This window comes from Procambarus clarkii, chromosome 30, assembly GCF_040958095.1.
Source record: "Procambarus clarkii isolate CNS0578487 chromosome 30, FALCON_Pclarkii_2.0, whole genome shotgun sequence".
In the NCBI taxonomy this organism is placed as follows: Eukaryota; Metazoa; Arthropoda; class Malacostraca; order Decapoda; family Cambaridae; genus Procambarus; species Procambarus clarkii.
The window spans coordinates 43,486,963-43,494,947 of NC_091179.1; positions in this window are offsets into that span (position 1 = coordinate 43,486,963).

Genomic DNA, 7,985 nt, shown 5'->3' on the forward strand with positions numbered 1-7,985 from the left:
CAGACAGCCAGAATTTGGCTCCAAAATTCAGCCTCTGCATCATTCTCTTCAGCCTCTGCATTCCTCTCTTGAACTCCTGCATCCCTCTCAAGAGCCTCTGCATCCCTCTCTTGAGCCTCTGCATCCTTCTCTTGAGCCTCTGCATCCCTCTCTTGAGTCTCTGCATCCCTCTTTTGAACCTCTCCATCCCTCTCTTAAGCGTCTGCATCACTCTCTTCAGCCTCTGCATCACTCTCTTCAAAATGCGATCCTTCGCCGCGCTCAATAATTGGCTTATTTTCCGTATAAAAAGTAGTCATTTCAAACTGCGAATACGTGCAGAGAGTCAGAATTTGGTTACAAAACATAGCTCAAGGGTCGAATTTGGGATGTTTGGGAAATTTTGAAAACTGCAAGGGGTTTTTTTGCAAAATGTGACCTATCGCTGCTTTTAATTATTGACATATTTTCAGTATAAAAATTCGTAATTTCAAACTGCGAATACGTGCAGAGAGTCAGAATTTGGCTCTAAAATTACGATCAAGGGTCGAATTTGGGATGTTTGGGGTATTTTGAAAACTGCAGGGAGGGTTTGGGCAAAATGTGATACATAGCTGCTCTCAGTAATTGGCATTCTTTCGGTATAAAAAGTCGTAATTTCAAACTGCGAATACTTGCAGACAGCCAGAATTTGGCTCCAAAATATAGCTCAAGGGTCGAATTTGGGATGTTTGGGATATTTTGAAAACTGCAGGGGGGTTTGGGCAAAATGTGACCCATCGCTGCTTTCAGTGATTGGCATATTTTCAGTATAAAAAGTCGTAATTTCAAACTGGGAATACGTGCAGAGAGCCAGAATTTGGCTCCAAATTATAGCTCAAAGGTCGAATTTGGGATGTTTGAGATATTTTGAAAACTGCAGGGAGAGTTTGGGCAAAATGTGATCCATCGCCGCTTTCATTAATTGGCATATTTTCCGTATAAAAATTCGTAATTTCAAACTGGGAATACGTGCAGAGAGCCAGAATTTGGCTCCAAAATGTAGCTCAAGGGTCGAATTTGGGATGTTTGGGATATTATGAAAACTGCATGGAGGGTTTGGGCAAAATGTGATCCATCGCCGCTTTCAGTAATTGGCATATTTTCGGTATAAAAAGTCGTAATTTCAAACTGCGAATACGTGCAGAGAGCAGGAATTTGGCTTCAAAATATGGCTCAAGGGTCGACTTTTGGATGTTTTGGATATTTTGAAAAGTGCAGGGAGGGTTTGGACAAAATGTGACCCATCGCCGCTCTCAGTAAATGACATTTTTTCGGTATAAAAAGTCGTAATTTCAAACTGCGAATACGTGCAGAGAGCCAGAATTTGGCTCCAAAATAGGGCTCAAGAGTCGAATTTGGGATGTTTGGGATATTTTGCAAACTGCAGGGGGGTTTGGGCAAAATGTGACCCAATGCTGTTTGCAGTAATTGGCATATTTTCAGTATAAAATGAAATAATTTCAAACTGCGAATACGTTCAGAAAGCCAGAATTTGGCTAAAAAATATTGTTCAAGCGTCGAATTTGTTATGTTTTGGATATTTTGAAAATTGCAGTTAGTGTTTGGGCAAAAGGTGATCCATCGCCGCTCTTAGTAATTGGCATATTTTCAGTATAAAAAGTCGTAATTTCAAACTGCGAATACGTGCAGAGTGCCAGAATTTGGCTCCAAAATATGACTCAAGCGTCGAATTTGGGATGTTTGGGATATTTTGAAAACTGCAGGGAGTGTTTGGGCAAAATGTGATCCATCGCAGCTTTCAGTAATTGGTATATTTTCGGTATAAAAAATCGTAATTTCAAACTGCGAATACGTGCAGAGAGCCAGAATTCGACTCCAAAATGTGGCTCAAGGGTCGAATTTGGGATGTTTTCGATATTCTGAAAACTGCAGGGAGGGTTTGGGCAAAATGTGATCCATCGTCGCTCTCAGTAATTGGCATATTTTCGGTATAAAAAATCGTAATTTCAAACTACGAATACGTGCAGAGAGCCAGAATTTGGCTACAAAATAATGCTCAAGGGTCGAATTTGGGATGTTTGGGATATTTTGAAAACTGCAGGGGGGTTTGGGCAAAATGTGACCTATCGCTGCTTTTAGTTATTGGCATATTTTCAGTATAAAAATTCGTAATTTCAAACTGCGAATACGTGCAGAGAGTCAGAATTTGGCTCCAAAATTAGGATCAAGGGTCGAATTTGGGATGTTTGGGGTATTTTGAAAACTGCAGGGAGGGTTTGGGTAAAATGTGATACATTGCCGCTCTCAGTAATTGGCATTTTTTCGGTATAAAAAGTCGTAATTTCAAACTGCGAATACGTGCAGACAGCCAGAATTTGGCTCCAAAATATAGCTCAAGGATCGAATTTGGGATGTTTGGGATATTTTGAAATCTGCAGAGGAGGTTTTGGCAAAATGTGACCCATCGCCGCTCTCAGTAATTGGCATATTATCGGTATAAAATGAAATAATTTCAAACTGCGAATACGTGCAGAGAGCCCGAATTTGACTCCAAAATATGTCTCAAGCGTCGAATTTGGGATGTTTGGGACATTTTGAAAACTGCAGGGCGTGTTTGGGCAAAATGTGACCCATCGCTGCTTTCAGTGATTGGCATATTTTCAGTATAAAAATTCGTAATTTCAAACTGGGAATACGTACAGAGAGCCAGAATTTGGCTCCAAAATATAGCTCAAGGGTCGAATTTGAGATGTCTGTGATATTTTGAAAACTGCAGGTAGGGTTTGGGAAAAATGTGATCCATCGCCGCTTTCAGTAATTGGCATATTTTCGGTATAAAAAGTCGTAATTTCAAACTGGGAATACGTGCAGAGAGCCAGAAATTGGCTTCAACATATGGCTCAAGGATCGACTTTTGGATGTTTTGTATATTTTGGAAACTGCAGGGAGGGTTTGGGCAAAATGTGATCCATCGTCGCTGTCAGTAATTGGCATATTTTCGGTATAAAAAATCGTAATTTCAAACTACGAATACGTGCAGAGAGCCAGAATTTGGCTACAAAATATTGCTCAATGGTCGAATTTGGAATGTTTGGGATATTTTGAAAACTGCAGGGGGGTTTGGGCAAAATGTGACCTATCGCTGCTTCTAGTTATTGGCAGATTTTCAGTATAAAAATTCGTAATTTCAAACTGCGAATACGTGCAGAGAGTCAGAATTTGGCTCCAAAATTAGGATCAAGGGTCGTATTTGGGATGTTTGGGGTATTTTGAAAACTGCAGGGAGGGTTTGGGTAAAATGTGATACATTGCCGCTCTCAGTAATTGGCATTTTTTTCGGTATAAAAAGTCGTAATTTCAAACTGCGAATACGTGCAGACAGACAGAATTTGGCTCCAAAATATAGCTCAAGGATCGAATTTGGGATGTTTGGGATATTTTGAAAACTGCAGGAAGGGTTAGGGCAAAATGTGATCCATCGCCGACTTCAGTAATTGTCATATTTTCGGTATAAAAAGTCGTAATTTCAAACTGCGAGTACGTTTAGAAAGCCAGAATTTGGTTCAAAAATATAGCTCAAGGGTCGAATTTGGGAAGTTTTTGATATTTTGAAAAGTGTAGGGAGGGTTTGGGCAAAATGTGATCCATCGCCGCTCTCAGTAAATGGCATTTTTTTGGTATAAGAAGTCGTAATTTCAAACTGCGAATACGTGCAGAGAGCCAGAATTTGGCTCCAAAATATGGCTCAAGGGTCGAATTTGGGATGCTGGGGATATTTTGAAATCTGTAGGGAGGGTTTGGGCAAAATGTGATCCATCGCTGCTCTCAGTAATTAGCATATTTTTTGTATATGGATTTTGGATTTACAGTCTCCTTGGTGTAGTGGTAAGATACTCGCCTGGCGTTCCGTTAGCGCTATGTCATGGGTTCGTATCCTGGACTGGGAGGATTTACTGGGCGCAATTCCTTAACTGTAGCCTCTGTTTACCGCAACAGTAAAATGTGTACTTGGATGAAAAAACGATTCCTCGCGGCAGGGGATCGTATTCTAGGGACCTGCCCGAAACGCTACGCGTACTAGTAACTGTAATAGAATGTAACAACTCTTGTATATATCTCAAAAATATATCTATGCATCATTCTCTTGAGCCCCTGCATTACTCTTTTGAGCCTCTGCATCACTCTCCTAAGCCTCTGCATAACTCTTTTTAGCCTCTGCATCACTCTCTTGAGCCTCTGCATCTCTCTCCTGAGCCTCTGCAACACTCTCTTCAGCCTCTGCATAACTTTCTTAAGCCTCTGCATCACTCTCTTCGGCCTCTGCTTCACTCTCTTAAGCCTCTGTTTACCTCTTTTGATCCCGTGCATCACTCTCTTGAGCCTCTGCATCACTTTCATGATCCTCTGCATCACTCTCTTGAGCCTCTGCATCACTCGCATGAGCCTTTACATCACACTCTTGAGCCTCTGCATCACTCTCTTGAGCCTCTGCATCACACTCTTAAGCCTTTGCATCCCTCTCTTGATCCTCTGCATCACGCTCTTGAGCCTCTGCATCATTCTCTTGAGCCTCTGCATCCCTCTCTTAAGCCTCTACATCATTCTCTTGAGCCTCTGCATCACTCGCTTGAGCCTCTGCATCCCTCTCTTAAGCCTCTGCATCACTCTTGAGCCACTGCATCACTTTCTTGAGCCTCTGCATCACTCTCTTGAGCCTCTGCATCACTCTCTTGAGCCTCTTCATCAATCACTTGAGCCTCTGCAGCCCTCTCTTAAGCCTCTGCAACACTCTCTTCAGCCCCTGCAACACTCTCTTAAACCTCTGCATCCCGCAATTGATTCTCTGCATCACTCTCGTAAGCCTCTGCATCAGTCTCTTGAGCCTCTGCACAACACTTTTTAGCCTCTGCATCACTCTCTTGAGCCTCTTCATCTCTCTCCTGACCCTCTGCAACACTCTCTTCAGCCTCTGCATCACTCTCTTAAGCCTCTGCATCACTCTCTTTGCCCTCTGCATCACTCTCTTTAGCATCTTCTTAACTCTCTTGATCCTCTGCATCACTCTCGTAAGCCTCTTCATCACTCTCATGATCTTATGCATCACTCTCTTGAGCCTCTGCATCACTCTCTTGAGCCTTTACATCACACTCTTGAGCCTCTGCATCACTCTCTTGAGCCTCTGCATCACTCTCTTAAGCCTCTGCATCCCTCCCTTGATCCTCTGCATTACTCTCTTGAGCCTGTGCATCATTCTCTTGAGCCTCTGCATCTCTCTCTTAAGCCTCTACATCATTCTCTTGAGCCTCTGCATTACTGTTTTGAGCCTCTGCATCACTCTCTTAAGCCTCGGCATCTCTCTTAAGCCTCTGCGTCTCTCTCTTCACTTTCTGCATCACTCTCTTTAGCCTCTGCATCCCTCTGTGGAGCCTCAGCATCCCTCTCTTGAGCCTCTGCAGCACTCTCTTGAGCCTCTGCATCATTCTCTTGAGCCTCTGCACCCCTCTCTTGAGCTCCTGCATCCCTCTCATGAGCCTCTGCATCCCTCTATTCAGCCTTTGCATCACTTCTTAAGCCTCTGCATCACTCGCTTGGGCCCCTGCATCCCTCTCTTGATCATCTCCATCACTTTCTTCATCCTCTGCACCCCTCTCTTGAGCATCTGCATCACTCTCTTGGGCCCCTGCATCGCTCTTTTAGCCTCTCCATCACTTTCTTGAGCCTCTGCATCACCCTCTTAAGCCTCTGCATCCCTCTTTTGAGCCTCTGCATCACTTTCCTAAGCCTCTGCATCCCTTTCTTGAGCCTCTGCATCCCTCTCTTGAACTCCTGCATCCCTCTCATGAGCCTCTGCATCCCTCTCTTGAGCCTTTGCATCACTCTCTTATGCCTCTGCATCCCTCTATTGAGCATCTGCATCCCTCTCTTCTGCCCCTGCATCCCTCTCTTAAGCCTCTGCATCACTCTCTTGAGCCTCTACATCCCTCTCTTGAGCCTCTGCATCACTCTCTTCAGCCTCTGCATCACTCTCTTGAGCTTCTGCATCACTCTCTTGAGCCTCTACATCCCTCTCATGAGCCTCTGCCTCAGTCTCGTAAGCCTCTGCATCACTCTCTTGAGTCTCTGCATCACTCTCTTGAGCCTCTGTATCCCTCTCTTGAGCCTCTGCAACACTCTCTTCAGCCTCTGCATCACTCTCGTAAACCTCTCAATCGCTCTCTTGAGCCTCTCCATCAATCTCTTTAGCCCCTGCATCCCTCTATTGAGCCTCTGCATCCCTCTCTTGAGCCCCTGCATCCCTCTCTTGAGCCTCTGCATCCCTCTCTTAAACCTCTGCATCACTCTCTTGAGCTTCTGCATCACTCTCTTGAGCCTCTACATCCCTCTCTTGAGCCTCTGCATCACTCTCTTGAGCCTCTGCATAACTCTCTTGAGTCTCTGCATCACTCTCTTGAGCCTCTGCATCCGTCTTTTGAGCCTCTGCAACACTCTCTTCAGCCTCTGCACCACTCTCTTAAGCCTCTGCATCCATCTCTTGGGCCTCTGAATCCCTCTCTTGAGCCTCTGCACCACTCTCTCGAGCCTCTGCATCACTCTCTTCATCCTCTGCATCCCTCTCTTGAGCATCTGAATCACTCACTTGGCCCCCTGCATCCCTCTCTTTAGCCTCTCCGTCACTCTCTTGAGCCTCTGCATGACCCTCTTAATCCTCTGCATCCCTATTTTGAGCCTCTGCATCACTTTCTTAAGCCTCTACATCACTTTTTTGAGCCTCTGCATCACTCTCTTGAACTCCTGCATCCCTCTTATGAGCCTCTGCATCCCTCTCCTGACCCTTGCATTACTCTCGTAAGCCTCTGCATCCCTCTCTTGAGCCTCTGCATCACTCTCGTAAGCCTCTGCATCACTATACTGAGCCTCTGCATAACACTCTTGAGTCTCTGCATCACTCTCTTGAGCCTCTGCATCCCTCTCTTGAGCCTCTGCAACACTCTCTTGAGCCTCTGCATCACTCTCGTAAGCCTCTGCATCACTCTCTTGAGCCTCTGCATAACTCTCTTGATTCTCTGCATCACTCGCTTGAGGATCTGCATCTCTCTCTTGAGCCTCTGCAACACTCTCTTCAGCCTCTGCATCACTTTCTTAAGCCTTTGCATCCCTCTCTTGAACTCCTGCATCCCTCTCATGAGCCTCTGCATCGCTCTCCTGAGCCTTTGCATCACTCTCTTAAACCTCTGCATCCCTCTCTTGAGCCTCTGCATCACTCTCATAAGCCTCTGCATCACTCTAATGAGCCTCTGCATAACTCTCTTGAGTCTCTGCATCACTCTCTTAAGCCTCTGCTTACCTCTCTTGATCCTCTGCATCACTCTCTTGAGCCTCTGCATCACTCTCATGATCCTCTGCATCACTCTCTTGAGCCTCAGCACAACTCTTTTTAGCCTCTGCATCACTCTCTTGAGCCTCTGCATCTCACTCTTGAGCCTCTGCAACACTCTCTTCAGCCTCTGCATCACTCTCTTAAGCCTCTGCATCACTCTCTTCGGCCTCTGCATCACTCTCTTAAGCATCTGCTTACCTCTCTTGATCCTCTGCATCACTCTCTTGAGCCTCTGCATCACTCTCATGATCCTCTGCATCACTCTCTTGAGCCTCTGCTTCACTCCCTTGAACCTCTACATCACACTCCTGAGCCTCTGCATCATTCTCTTGAGCCTCTGCATTCCTCTCTTAAGCCTCTACATCATTCTCTTGAGCCTCTGCATTACTCTTTTGAGCTTCTGCATCACTCTCTTAAGCCTCTGCATCTCTCTCTTCACCCTCTGCATCACTCTCTTTAGCCTCTGCATCCCTCTCTGGAGCCTCAGCATCCCTCTCTTAAGCCTCTGCATCACTCTCTTGAGCCTCTGCATCCCTCTCTTGAACTCCTGCATCCCTCTCATGAGCCTCTGCATCCCTCTCTTGAACTCCTGCATCCCTCTCATGAGCCTCTGCATCCCTCTATT